The 15634-nt window shown below is 34.2% G+C and overlaps 1 protein-coding gene across 4 annotated transcripts in view; it reads left to right on the forward strand.

Moving 5' to 3' along the window:
- The window catches only part of LOC136350646 (lachesin-like), a 314414-nt gene that overhangs the window by 245375 nt on the left and 53405 nt on the right, over nt 1–15634 (forward strand). Inside the window, exon 1 of one of the 4 annotated variants that reach the window (XM_066302593.1) lies at nt 781–938. The exons of 2 other annotated variants lie outside the window; for them this stretch is intronic. The gene's annotated coding sequence lies outside the window, so the exon portion shown is untranslated. Of the gene's footprint in view, nt 1–780; nt 939–10204; nt 10224–15634 lie in introns of those variants that run through there. One more of the 4 variants, XM_066302595.1, reaches the window with a different exon arrangement.

A 15634-nucleotide genomic window follows, 5' to 3' on the forward strand; every position in this document is an offset into this window, starting at 1 on the left:
ATATCTTAGAGCCAACACATTTAATTTGATTTAATATCGTGTTGAGGTTGCTATTTTACAAACTTTGGATTGCTGTTGTTACTGAATTGAAATGAAAATTTCTACTAAAATAAAATGAAAAATTCTACTGAATGTTTATTGCGTAATAATCTTAATTTAAATTTTACTTTTTAAGGATTTTGAAACGTAGTTATATTGATGACTTGTGTAAAATTATTATTATTAAAACATCCATAAAAATCTAGGTATGTACCTAATTTGTAGTAACGTAGGAGGGAATTAGTTTAGGCCGGAACCATCTTTACATGAGAAAACTACAAAGTTTAATCACGTATTATTTTTAAACATAAATACTAAAATTTTATTCAATTGAATTTGTAATATTTTTCGCACAGCAAATAACACGAGCTTTGAGATTGCCTTAACGACAATGCACTAATGACAATGTAACTCGTAAATGTCAATCATTCGTTCTTCATTTCTATCTCGCCAGATGACATTTTTTGCAAAAATTTTCATAATCTCAGAGCATACGATAGGCAATTTATTCGTAGCAGTTCAACTTTCTCAAGCAGCTCATTAGGGCGGCTACAAACGGAAGCAAAATTAAAGGCGATATTTTATTGAGTCTATTAGAAATACTTTTGATTTTAGGGAGTAGAATTTCAGATAAAACACTTAAGTGAAAAGAAGCAACAGGATTTGAAAGGTCGGAAGGGGTCATAGAAAGCGCACGCTTGCCACCATTCGCACGCGACTGTGCGACGGGTTAAGCCGTTACAGCCACATTTTCAAGCAAGTCCGCGAACGGCCAAGTTCTGTACACCTCTCGGTAGAAACTCTTTCTCTCTCTTTCTCTCTGTCGTATCGGAAACACATTTTTGTTGGTTAACTTTTTGGTTTGTGGGTGCTGGAGAATTTTGCTTCAGAAGTGGCCGGTAAGTTGCTTGTTCTTTTTTAAAAGCCTTCCGAGTGGATCTATGCAGTTTTACGAACTTTTTCAAAACTTTATAGAGTCTTTTGTCTGAGTTTGTACGAGAACTTTCAAATCGACGTTGAACTGCATAAGACCACGGTTGCACTATAAAATATAAATAAAGCGTGTATAGAATAAGTGTCTTGAGCACACGCCGAGCCTGTAGTTTTGTTCCCTTAGAAACTTTTTAAACACTTTGCGCGTCTTCTCTCTCTTTAGACTCCCTCTAATTAAGTCAAATTATCCAACAATCAAGCATTAAGTAAAAGGTCAAATTCCAGTTCGAACTTCAGAAGGCTCTTCGATACAGCGGTCACACTTAATCTCTCAACCTTCGCAAAATGGCTCTAAGACAATTGGCTGAATAACAAACGATCGGAGATAATTGACCGAATCCGGCAATTCGGCTACATATTAAATCCTGAAAGTCAGTTACTCTCCAGAAAGTAATAATCTCAATCTCTCTGCGGAGCAGAGTTCCAAACCTCAGATGGGAATTCTTTTGGACCACTCATGGACTTAGTCACCATATGATTTAAGACGAATTGAGACTACAGTCTTACATGAACTAACATATAGTTCTAAAACTTTTGTGTTCTTAGCTATAGAGGAAATATGAAGCTTTTTAAAACCAATAGATCAAACTGAAGCTGGAACCCAATTTATATTGAAAAAAAACGAGAAAATGAAGTGCCTCTATTTAACAGTTTTTATGAAAATGATCCTATGTAGGGATTTACCTATACTTGCTATATTGCCCTAAAATTAGTTTAGTTGAATTTCCGACGATACTGTAATTAGATATTTCAATTTCTGTTTTTGTTGTCATGCATTAGCGTTAACCTCATGATAATGTATTATTTAACTGCCGGAGTAAGAGTGTAGAAAACTAAATTAATCTTTAAATAGATTATAGTTTGGGCTCATACGCTCAGAGGATATCCAAAATATCTGCATATTATAAAGAAACGTATTGTTGAATATTTTAATGGTAAAAAAAGTTGAGCATTTCCAAACAAATATATTCTCAAATTTTAATAGTTTCATCAAAAATGGAAGTATCTGGAAACCTTTTCGTATGTCGATTTCTCTTTAGTATTTTAGCAACTTGTTTATTTCGGTTTCTATTCTACTTATGTAGTCACCCTCAATTTTTGCTAGTGATAAGTTTTTATAATCAAAATAAACCCCGAGACAATTTAATTACTTTTAAAAAAAATAACATTTGTGCTCTGAAGCTGAAAAGGTATCTAGAGGATCTGGACGCAGTAGAAAATGCTGTTTTTTTAAGCTTGAGAACATTTTTGGATTTTCAGCAATTTTTAGATACTTTTAAATTTCTGTTTTGGAATAGAATAGTTCCCGGTTAGAAAATAATTTTGATCTTTGAGATCAGCACTTGTTTTCAGTATTTTAGAAATACTTATAAATAAAATTCCTTAAATTTATAAGTGCTCGTATAGATTTTCAAACATTCTCTATTGAACATTTTCCCTGAAAATTATTTGCATCGTAAGTTTACTAACATTTTAATAATTTTGCTTTTTTTTCTTCAATCCTGCAAAAATTGCACCCCTTCGGTTTAAAGCTCAAGCTAAAGTGGGGCTTAAAAATCCCCTTAGAAGACTTTTAGTGTCAAAAAACGTTCAGTGACAATTTGTCTGACAGCAACACATTTTACATGGGAATATTTTTAAGCTCCACTTTAGCTTATATTTTAGCAGTGCAAACATCAGCCCTAAGTAATCTGAGGCATATACCATCAGGTTAAGCCGTTTTAATCCTGCAATTAACAGATTGAGAGCGAATGTTTCATATCAGTCTGCTAATTAGTTCATATTCTAGAATATTTCATGCTGCAGAATTTCAAGCTAAAATATTGATTTGGAATATATATGAATATGGTGTTTTCGTTCCAGGTAAAGTGCTAATATATTTCATTTACCTTGGACCCGTAATTCATAGGTTAAATTATACGTTTGAACAAAACTTTCATGAAGCAAATTTGGATAAGATTTTTGCATTCCCTGTATTTTAGAAATCTTAAAGGAATAATGAAGGGCTCTGCTGTGGGTCTTCTCAATTTAATTTTGTATAATCCGCCTTTCTAATGATTGCTGTAGGGCATTGAGTTCGCATTTAAAGATGTTATTTCGATCATCCTTTCTAGGTTTAGGTTACTACAACTTTTTGTTTATTTTAGAAGTTACTCTAAAAGTCGGTCGAAAAACTAGACCCTCAGACATATTGCGATTAAGCTGCATGTGCATACTTATGATTTCGACAAAATGTATTGCCACACCGGTTGGCGTGGTGAAGTTTAAGTCCGAGGCCCTCGTGTTCATTGATAAGGAAGAAATCGCCAACTTACTGCATGAATGCCCTATCAGAAAGCAAATCCTTGGGCCGTGCCCTGGAACTGGAGTAAATGATATAAATTGGTTTGGAATTTTGTACGAATCCGAGAAGCGGCGTAAAATTCGCTTTGCCCTCGAACTATTGTTGTAATTAGTTTAGTCATCTCTTTATTTTTCCAAGCCTGAAACAAGCAATCTGTCTTCTAATTGACAGATCTCATTCGTTTCTATAGTACCGAAAACTAACTATTTCTAGTTAACTAACTATCTGAAAGCGTAATTGAAGAAAATACTCAACCTGCACAGGGATTGAGGTTACGAGTTTTCCAAGCAGCTGTTTTTCATTGGCAAATCTATTTGTGCTACACGACCAACTCCTCTCCAACATTTCTAACCCGTTGACAAGGAAAAAATCGCTAACTTACCGCTTGAATGCCCTATCTGAAAGCAGTTTCTTAGCCTGAAGTTTAGAACTAGAGCAAGAAGTATAAATGGCGCATCATTTCTCTTGATTCTCTAAATAAAAGTTAACCTCCATGTTGGTTTGTACTCAATTAAAGTGAAGTAATTCCTGATAGAACAGGCTATTATCTGCAGGAACACTGTTTCGTGAATTTGTTGGGTTGTCTGTCTTTTTATTGGCGGCATTAGGAAAGAAGCTGAAAGTAGAAAATAAAAAAAGACAATAATGGAATATTGATATATGGGCATAATTTCAGAAATATTATCCGAGAAATGGGCGTCGTTCTTTGTTTGTAAATCTGTTTCATTGGTTTGTTAGTAACAACAATAAATTAAAAGAAAGAAAAAGCTTTATTGTTTCCGAACTTCCTGGAAAGCAAATTAATTGGTTCAATAGCCCTAACTTATTCAACTTGAATTATTTTTTCTTTTAAATATCTTTTGTTCGGTGAAACTAAATTTAAAAAAATATTGTGGAATACAACGCAATGTATGAAATAGATAGGCGTGTGAATGCCCTATCATAGCATCGGACTGTCTCTCGTTGGAACGTCCGTGGTGGCCCCACATGAATATGCATGCACTGACCACACACATATGCTAGTGATGTATCACCTACAAGCCCCCGTCATTTCCTGCCTACTCTAATCAATTACTTGCGTATATGAACATGTAGCTTTGGCTACATTTATGAAAATCTGCCATCAACAGATATACTAACAGGAATCAGCAGCCAACGACATATATTCGCAATATTTCCGTTCATGGTTTCCCTTAGTTATTTAATTTGCTTTTTCGTTTGCTAAGAGGTTTTGAGAAATTTGGCTTCCACTACTTGAAATTTACTTAAAATGAAGCAGTAACAGAAGAAAGGCAAACAATGCAACAAATTCGTTCAAGGGCGGTTGAAATATTTATAACTGAAGCCTGGTTTAAATATTAGTTAAATTGAAACAAGGGCCCATTTCAATTAGTTTAAAAGCAAAGTCGACCAATGCAACTAATAATCTATCAAAAAATGAACGATCACCGAAAACGATTTCGGTCGGTTTGCGAACAAATAAACGGCTGAAAAATAGCATTAAAAAGTATCCACTTTAATTCCCAATACCGCAAAATATTTTCGAAATTGACAAAAATCCTTTAATGATCGTAATACGGTTTTTTTATTGGAAGCATTTACAGCTGTCACTATCAACTGGAAAAAACTTCACTTTTCAGCATTTTCCAAATCTATATACACATTCCTCATTTCGAACATTAAACGCTCTTAACGCGGGCATAAAATGGAGTATATATAGACAGGGAAAAATGTAAAAATTTTATTTGTTCTCCAAGAGAATGCATTTGTAAAGCTTTTAGCGACATTATGTTTTATCCGCAGACTGTAAATTTAATTACGAACGTAATTGTTATAAAGCTCCAAAAAAATATAAATCACAGGCTCTAAGTCACTCGGTAATTATGGAATGTATATGGAATTCACGCTCGGCTAAATCAAGAATGTGTAATTCCCTAATTTGGCCTCCACAGTTAAATGAAATTTTTGCGGTATTCGCGAAACACAAGGAAATTCCACAGTTTCCCTAAATTATGTATTATATCTTTACTATAATCTCGAATTCTCTTTTTAATTAGCTCGCCCGCAGAACACACTTTGTAATGGCTGTCATAATTTTCTTACTCGGTTAACCGCCTAAATGCTACCACACATTAAATTATTATTTTTAAGCCTCAGATTTACCTTAATGGATTATGAAACAAGGTTCTGGCCACTTTTTTGTATAATGCTAATTATTTTTTATGTTTAAAAAATCAGAGTTACATGTTGGTATAATATTATTATCCAACATGATCCTTCCTGCATTAGATATATTGTAAAGGGGAAACATAAAAATGGCAGAACTGATATTTATTTAAAAATTGTGCATTAGGACTGTATGATATTCATATAACATGCAATACTTGACATAAAATAGGTTCAACTAAATTCCAAAGGGTAAGTCGTTTCTTCCGCTAATGTAAACTGACTCATCCTACATGTATGTGAAAGCAGGGAAAACACGATTTTAACATGAAAAACAGTCTAACTTGATATTCAAAGATACAACACATTTTAGAAAACGTTTTAAATATTTAAAAAATAGGTATAAGTTAATTTCAAGATAAAACATTTTTAGTAAATCTCATTAGTGCAAAAATAAAAACTTTGGAAAGTTAATTTTTGGATTTCATAGTCCTAATTTGAGAAGGAAATCTCGTCTCGTCTAGCAGAGATAAATTCTGTCCGACAAACTTTTCAACTTTCTAATCTTAAAGGAAAATAGTGAAACTTTCCCACAGTTTTTCAGCGGGTATGTTAACATTATTTGCAAGCTTCTTTTTCAAAACTTCCTGAATTGACTTGAAATGGTTTGAAAGCTGGGAAATAAGCGGCAACTCTATTGGCCAGTGATTTATCAAGTAAAAAATTACTCAGCAGGAACAGCGAACGAAGGTAAATAAATCCAAAGCGAAACTAAATGACATTAAACGTTTGCAGAGCTTACCTTGTTAGGAAATAAAACCATCTGTTTTATATATTCGATTTGCCGCAATTCCCCAAGCCTGATTTGGACACCTACAATATAAATAGTAACTGACCCTGTTTCTCTACCATTTACCGTTTGTAGGGTCCTAGAATGTGACATATATATATATATATATATATACAATCTAACAGAGACTCTATTAGTAAGAAAAGATAAACAAAAATGTAAATTGATATGATTCTGAATCGGAAAGGTTTCTGGGCGTATTGTATTATGTAACTCTCATTCCATAACGATCGGAATCCAAGAGAGACGTGAACAAAAATAACCGGTATTATAATTAAAAGGGATGTTAAACTTTGCAGCACGTTTCTTATGAATATTTATACAAAAATTCCGTGTACCAATAAAAGGGGGAATAAAGTTGTACCAGTTTTAAATTAAAATATGTTCAGCTTTCTCGCTAGTAGATATTTGTGGTTAGAGGTATCCTTCACTAGAGGAAATATTTATTCCTCAGTTTATATCGCTATAATTGTAACCCAATATCCGATTAAATTCATATTTAACTTAATATTTTCTCGAGAATTTAAGCAATTGTTCCGATGGATCGAACTAAAAACTGAGCCATCAAAGGCTTCATCGTCAGAGGCAATTGCATAGAGTATATAAATTTAAGTACACCTGCGCTCGAACTCTAATCGTATTTCGTAGCTTGGCTTTTGCTCTAAAGCAGCCCTTGAAGTACATTAACTTTGCTTAACCGAATTGACTTTGACACAATGGCTGGATACCTATACAACTAATAACCCGATGTCTTTCTTGTGAGAAACGTTTTCTGTCTGCGCCAGCTTCACGGAACGGCTTTTAACCTATCTTAATTATCATTTTCTTTTTATCGTAAAATTTACGGAGAAATAATACGTAGCATTAGCATATTACATCATCAACTTTCACAGGCAATGAAGCATCTTTTAATTAGTTTATTAACTTACGAAAATCTTTTGGTTGTTTTGCCATGACTACTTTGTCATCTGGCTTTTAATTGGAAACTATAATGGTATCATACAATTCATTTACTTCACTCTCACTGCGTTAGGCTGAACTTTAAACATACATATATTGTCCTTAATGAACAGGTCAACTTTGAAAAATGACCGTAAAGAACTTATGAAATATTAGATTATTAGGTATAGGAAAAAAATTATATTATATATTTTGTTTTTAAAAACAGATTTACTGTCAAAAACGTTTCTGAACAATTAAATTTCAGTACTACCTCAAGAGAAATGTTTTGGACACTAAATACTTTCCTGGGATTCTTTATTTCTGCTAATTTCGATGCAGGAAAATTTTTCCGGAGTTTTTTTTTAGAATCGTCAATCTAAATATTTTATCATTGACTTCGAAAATAATGTCTATTAAGAAAAAAATACTAAATATGAGGGATGATCAAAAAGTTCCAACACTAATGCTTGAAAACTTTATTTAAAAATATTAAAAATCATCCAACTTTATTCCCTTGAGTGTACTCCCCTTAATAACGTATACACCTTTTTCGAAATAGCTTCTACTGTTGGAAGGATCCTGAGAACTGATTTTGTGGAATGCTGTTCAACTTTTCCAGCGATTTTTTTTAATGTTGTCAATCGAATCAAATCGCTGCCCTTTCAAAGATCTCTTATGTAGGAAAACAAGAAAAACTTCTTATGGGTCAGATCTGGTGAGTAGGAAGGCTGAGAAATGGCAATCATGCGGTTCCCTGCGTAAAAATCGCGAATGAACAACGCAAAATCAACAGGTGTGTTGTCACGGTGCAGTGTTCAATTTCTACTTCGTCACAGCTTCATTAAAAATATTATTAAATTAAATTTAATATTAATATAATTTAAAAAAGCGTCCATTCTCCATTTCATTTAAAATCATCTTGGAAAATATCAAAAAATCGCCCACAAAAAAGCAGTAGTTTTTGAGCTGAATCACGCTAAAAACAACGTTGCACTTCGATGCGTCGTTGCCTCATAATTTAATTTTTGATCACCCCTCGTATACAATTATGATAATGTTTTCTGAGATATGAATATACCTAATCTTGTATTATAATGATGGTAAAATGTACAACTGACAATTCGTCTTATTGATAAAAATTGTTTTGGATTCCACATTTTTTGTATACATTCCAATTTTAGATTTTGAGAATAAGCAAACTTAAATAACTTTTTCAAGCATTTAAATTAAAAAATATTGACATTCCGTAAGGAAAAATGCATGGCATGGTTCATGGCAAAGGTTCATGGCGTACACGAGCATCAAGCTGTGCATGAAGACATATATTCTAATGGGTGTAGCCTCGGAAGGATGAAAGGAAAAGAAAAAAAGAACCACAAATAGACATCTACCGAGCATTTTCTGGAAACACCCAAAATTTCCCCAATTTCGGGGATGCATTCAGAGTATACACGGCAGCTTCGCTATGGACCGGCCATGGAAGCTGTGATTTTCCCAGCCAGGAATGCTAAAAACGTAACATAGAAAGTTTCGTGCGGATGAACACAAATGTAATGCAAATGTAAAGGAATCTAGCGTTCAAATAGAAATACAAACACAATGTTGGGTAACTCAGCGAAACGTGTTTCTACTTATTGGCTTCATCAGGCATGTATATGTATAGAAGGAGAGGGGGAAATGTTGTTTGTTTCCTGAAAGGACTGAGGTGATGCCTTCTTGAGTTGACCCACTTTTTCGTCCCATTCTTTCTAGGTTATATCCGCATGTGTTTAGTGCGTGTGTCGTGGGACACGAATTGTTTGATGTATGTGTACTTTCTTTATATGTTTCTTATTATGTCCGATAAAGTTAATAAATAAAAACACGTATCGGTGAGTAGGCCTAAAATCTTCTTCCAGTGTCTGTATGAACGCTACATTTCTTTTACTGACATGTCACCAACTTTCCTTTACATTTTTTTTTTCATTTGCTCGAAACTTTCCGTATTAAGGCGTTCTGTTAGGACTGTGTAATTTCATACGCTTATGTACATGATGATATCCGATGATATTACGTTATAGATGAAGTTTGCTTTGTTGAAGTAAGTAAATGTTAATTATAATGTAGGAAAGTAATTCCTGATAAATCGAAACTTTCATAATGTTTGACGTTGTGAATTTTCATCCTAGTTATAAAACGTATGATTTTCACCTATCATTAAAATATATGTACATCCAATTTAGAATTTTCAAATAATAATTTGTAAAAAAATTGCTGCAGAATGTATTAAATAGTATACATCTGCAAAAAATCGTTAAGACCGTTAGAAATGAGATTCATTTAATTAAGACCATTTTAAGATCTAAATTCTGAAATAAAATATTTAAAATGCCAACAGCTGAGCAACAGAGTCTTCATAAATAACGTCATCAATAAATTCCAAGCCTCTAGGTGCAGATTTCAGTCTATTCGTTGACAAAATTAACTTCTCGTAGTAAAGATGGTCTAAATTACGAAGTGGATATTGCGATTTTGTTGAAACTATCACGCCCATCTTCATTTAATTAAAAACATTCTAATTAATGTATTAACATTTGCAGGAGGTGCGATTTTGCAGGTGTTGAGAAAATTGAAGAACGGACTTGTTCTCAAAGAAAATAAATTCTAAGCAAATACAAAGAGGTAGCCAAATAACAGAAGTCACAAACATCGTATCCTATTCACTATTGGTGCATATTTGAATAGTATCTTACTTGAAAGTATTTATAAACAAACCATCCGGCGATCCCATTGAAATTCTCTACTAAAAACCAAATAAACTTTTGATGATAACATTCGGGCAGTTTGCAGAATGGACTCCCTCGAGTGCAGCATACTTTGAATACAATACCTTTTTGAGGCGGTGAACAGGTATGATGATATATTATTAATTTAGAGCCCCAAAGTAAACGTACCCTAAATATGTTTTAAGCTTTAAACGACAAGTAATACGTTTCGAACATGTTTCGAAAGCTTCTGTCGAAAAGCGTGTCGAATGTGCCCTTTGTAAATTGGGCCTAATTCCAAGAGGAAAGCAAGGGCGTTAAAAATGTAATAAACGCCTAAAAGAGACAACGAAATATGTTACCCATGAATATAATGGACAGAAAATAAATTCGAGGCATAACTTCTGCCGCCAAAAAAATTAAATTGGATACACAAATCAATAAAACATTTATCTCGTTAGGGGACTCAAAGTTTTTAATTCGCTTTTGGGGTTTTACTATTACTTCCCTTCTTTCTTCGAATTTTAAAGAGAGATTAAGCAATTAATATGCTGATTATAGAGTTGATTATAGAGCTTCTTAATTTTAATTAAATTGGTACACGGGGCCCTTCACGCTTTAATTTTTCATTAAGTTTTACCTTGCCGAACCGATAAAGCGGCTTAATGAATAAATAGCTAAATTTGGCTAAATTTTCCAATTTGTTTATTGGAATATTTTCTTTTTAACAATAAACTCAACTCCCCACTTTTTAATACTAAACTTTATAAACAATGAGAAATTGTTGTAAATAGTATTTTAGTTGTTATTATCTCCCTCACGCTTAAATTATAAAGTGAGAGCCGTGAATTGGGATCTCTTGTCAGACTAAATATTTTTATTCAATTGGATTGAATGAATGACGTCCAAATAACAACGGACAGGCGAGGGAAGGCTGGCGCGAGAAGCAACCAGTTCTAAACCTTCGAGCTGACACAGATAAATAGCCATCATTCAACAAATACCATCTTTTAATCACACGAATTTCAGCCAAATGCCAACTAAACACATAATTTTTTACCGGCTTGGTTTCTCCACTCAACCGTTAGCGAACTTTAATTAATACTGAATACTTGCGACATTACTCTATCCGGATTTTTCAATCTCAAATTTATATCATCTCGAAGCTCTTTCCATTAGTTAGGCGGCGAAACTAGCTCTATTTTGCCGCACACTCATATCTCACAATAATTGAAGCTTTAAATACACAGAAAACACATTAATTTTTTGTACTCTGGATTTTATAGTACATTCGTTGACTCTGTGTGGCATTAATTTATGACTTTCTTCCGAGTAAAGCCTTGTCTTCTTTCTGCTACTAGGGCAGATCCAAAAACATCAAAGGGGTTATTCCTTTAATTTTTAGAACGAGAATGAAAACATTATCAGCTTCGTAAAATTACTACAAAGCCGGAAATTAAAAAGGGATGAAAAATCTATAGTTGCCCGATCAGGGCCTTATGTACAGCACTCGAGGCTTATCTCAACTTACTGAAGCTAATTAAATGAAAGACAAGAGAATAAAATTGTGCGCAAGACTGCTGGTAATAAAATTAATGTGATTAAAAAAGGAAATTAATTAAAGAAGATAAAGAGACTTTAATTTCTTTACAAATCCAGTCGTACACACTCATCCTTTCACAATGAAGTTCTGTTAGGAGACAAAATAAAATAAAAAAGAGTAACGATAAAGAAAAGCAAGCCCCGGGATTTTTTAGGGAAAATCTATCTGTGGTGATTTAGGGCACTCCAACCTTTGTTTAATGACCCTATTTTATTGAAAAGCAGAGACGACTTATTTATACGGGGAATAACACTCCTTTTATTTCTCGAGTTATGTGTTTGCCTAGCTTTCCGTGGGCTCCACAATGGAGAGTTTGATTAAAAATTTTAACAGCAAGATAAGTACTTTTCTTTGGATGTTTCTCGAATAAAGGCTCAGGTGCTGTGGCTGATTCGGAACGGCTCTCAGATCCGCACTCCCGCAGTCGATGCAGTGACACGGCGTGCCTGTGATTGATCACCTCTATTTAGCCAAATCCTATTGCCATATCAGCCCGAATCTCATTATTATGTCAAGCCAAGATGCTACTTGAGTTAATGCATGAACAATAGGCATTCTGGCTTGGTTCGCCTGTTGCTATAATTTATTAATAGCCCAATAAAAGTTTGACTTTGGCGACGCCTGGTGTCAGCAAGCTATACCTACATAAGCAGAGAAGTGAGAATTTGTTGATTATTTCTTTATTAAAAATTACTCCAAAACTGAAAGAACAGTCTGTAAAAGAAATTGAGTGTTTAAGCTGAAATAATAAATTTTTAATTATTGGCTACAACAGACATGTGTGAGCATAAAGTAGGTATACACGTTGTGCGCATGTCCCAAGCCACATCCACATTTGGGTCCGACCTGGAAAGGGTGGGAAGAAAAAAGAAGGGAACCCCAGAAAGACATCAGATCAGGTTTTTGCAGAAACACACAGTTTCCCAACTTACAGGGAAGAGTTCATGATATCCGCGGTCACTTCGCCATGGATATCTGCCCTTCAGATGTTTCCCAGCCAGGAAACTTCATAAATAACAAATCTTTTCGCGGATGACCGTAAATATAGGTAAAAGTTAACTAATTTTATTTTGTTGGGTCCTTTCCAGGCTGCACGAACGTATGTGTTACTCGGACATGAGCTGCATGTTGTGTGTGTAAGTGATTTGTACGCATAAATGCCTGATGAAGCCAATAAGCACAAATACGTGTCACTGAATGGTCCCATCTGCTCGTTCTATTTTTATTGAACGCATTATTGTGGAGGTTAGTTGAGCTGAGGAAGTTCGACAGGCGCCATTTGACACAAACGCCAGAGATATCCAATCAATAATATTAATAAATTAAAAATAATAATTCAATTATCAATTAAACTAACACCGTTGTCAAGTTACCGACACAGTCAATATTTTCCATTCCTACGTCTTTTAAGCGAAAGATTTATTATGGTATTTGCTTAAGCAGTGTCAATGGGGAGACATCAAAAAGACGGTGCAGAAACAACTCTATTTCTATACTGTTTTGATGTTGTAACACTGCGCTAAAGCTGTCAATTTGATTCCGAAATACACAAAATAGAAAAGAGGCTTTTTGCATATTTTATGTTTCTAGAGTTCTCCTCTACTGCGAGGGGCGATTTTTGAATTTTGGATAAAGATATTGGCGTTCGATGTTTGAGGCACGTTTATTTTAAAGGCACTTTAAGAGATTAGGTAAAGTGATACCAAATATTGAGTAGAGTGGAGGTCTAAGTTATGTATAAGACTAAAACATCTTCCGAGTTCGATCCTGGAGCAACTACTGGCTTTGTTTTTCAATGTCTAGGGGCTAATGTACTGCAAGGAGTAATAAAGATTCAATGGTTCTTTTATATGCCTGGAGCTCCCCGATTTCTAAAGGGAGAAGGGCTTAACCCATGTTCGAACTACTGAAAAAGATGCTTAGTAGAGAATACGACTTTCTTTCCGACCACTTGAGCATAGCTAGTTTTACTAGGCACGCTGAATACATATCGCTGCCTTAGGGTCGAATTATTTGGGATTAATTTCATAAAAAGCTACGGCGAGGTCGGAAAAAGTGCTGCTTGAAAGGACGATTGTTTAGTGAAGGCTTACAACTGTAAATCCGAAACTGCGGAACAACATTTGCGGCCTGAATTCTGCATCCCCACGTACATATATTCGCGATATGAACAATGAATAAAACTTCCTACACAATAATCAACCGACAGAACTTGTAGTAACCAAAACTTGTTAATGGATAATTACCCTTGCTGCTTTAGTTTGGGAGGGATCAACATAGTGCAAGTATTTTAACGGTTGACTAGTTTTTACGTGTGGTTTACCTGGCGACGATATAAATTAATTTCATCAAAACTAAAATTCCCAATGCAAATACTCGGTCAGCTTTGGATTTGAAACTTTTTAACAAACAGAAGTTTTATTTTATGAGGCCAACTTTATTTGCGAGATATTAGTTGTGCAATTTTCGCGACCGCGGACGATTTTAAAAAGGAAGGAGTGGTTGAAGAACTTCAGAAAACTGGATCCGGAGACAAAAAGTTGCCCTGGCATTGTGATTTAAAGTTCGAACCTTCAACGTCGCCATTTTACGAGAGGGAATTTTTTTGTTTTTTTTTACTGCTGAAATAACCCAAGGTTCTAAAATTATTCAAACCAATGAGAATATGATTTTATCAATGGAGATCGAAATATATTGTCTATATGTTGGCTTTCGAATGCTGCAACATTAGCACGATCTCTATCTTGACATTGTTCACAATTAGTTAATATTGTTGATGCTCAAAACGAGGGTGTGAAAATTACTGACCCTTAATTGATTACAATATCTCATATCAAACGGATCCAGTTGCAATAATGTGTTTCAGCGGTCCAGAACCAACTTGTCCGATTAAGATTCACACGTTTGAAGTACCGCATAAATATTAATTCAACTCCCTGTAATTTGTTATAAAGCCAGATTCTCCTCATTAGTTCATGGCTCTCGGGGTTCTCTGCTTAAATACAATAGAACAAAAACTGGAAGAAGCACTAATGATCCCATCATTTATGCCGTATTTTAGAAATAATACATTGTGATCAAGTATCGAAACGAATTTCTTTAAATTTCTTGCCCAACATCATTTATAATCGTTTCTCTACAGTCATCCGCAAATCGGGGAAGTGGGTTTGTTATTTGACTGATTGATTGATTTTGTTTTATTACACTTTTCTCATTTATTTCATCGATAGCATCTGCACAATTCTACTTTTATGGCCTTCAGCTTCAGAATTATATTAATTCCAGAAGTAGCAGGAAATCACTCTCGAGAAAAATTGATAACTTAAAATCTTTTGCGCCACAGCTAAGTAGGATTAACCATTTTAGAGAAATTTAAAACAGACTCTGCTCTGTAACTGCAACATCTAATTCAATTCTAGTGAAGTTTTCCAAGCATGAATATACAGTTACCTAAATAATTATTTCTGAGAAAGGGGAATTAATATCCATAGAGCTCTCATAGAGCATATTTTAATTGTGCAACTAATTTTAGGAGCTACACTCTGTGGGTATTACCAAGGAAACACATTTATTTCATATGCATACACGGACTGAAATTTCTTACACAATGAATCTACTTTGCTTAACTCGAATAATTGCAATTTCTATGCGACAATTCTGTAGTTTCGGTACTCTCTGAATTTGAAGTCGAAAGCTATATGAAAAACTGAATTTGTTGCGCAATTTTCAGAATTCAAAAGTCAAACAAAAGGATTTAAAGTGATAAGTACTTGAAACTAAACAATTTTATTACAATTTGCAACAATGGACAATTTGCCTCCTCAGATAGCAACTGATATAACAATTGTCTAGTATATTCTATTATTTAATATTTTAACTATTTTCATTCAGAAGTTCAGAAGGAAATTTGCATTTAAAGGCATCAGAATAGTTATATATCTATGTGTCAGGTT

This window comes from Euwallacea fornicatus, chromosome 3 (assembly GCF_040115645.1).
Source record: "Euwallacea fornicatus isolate EFF26 chromosome 3, ASM4011564v1, whole genome shotgun sequence".
NCBI classification, from domain to species: domain Eukaryota; kingdom Metazoa; phylum Arthropoda; class Insecta; order Coleoptera; family Curculionidae; genus Euwallacea; species Euwallacea fornicatus.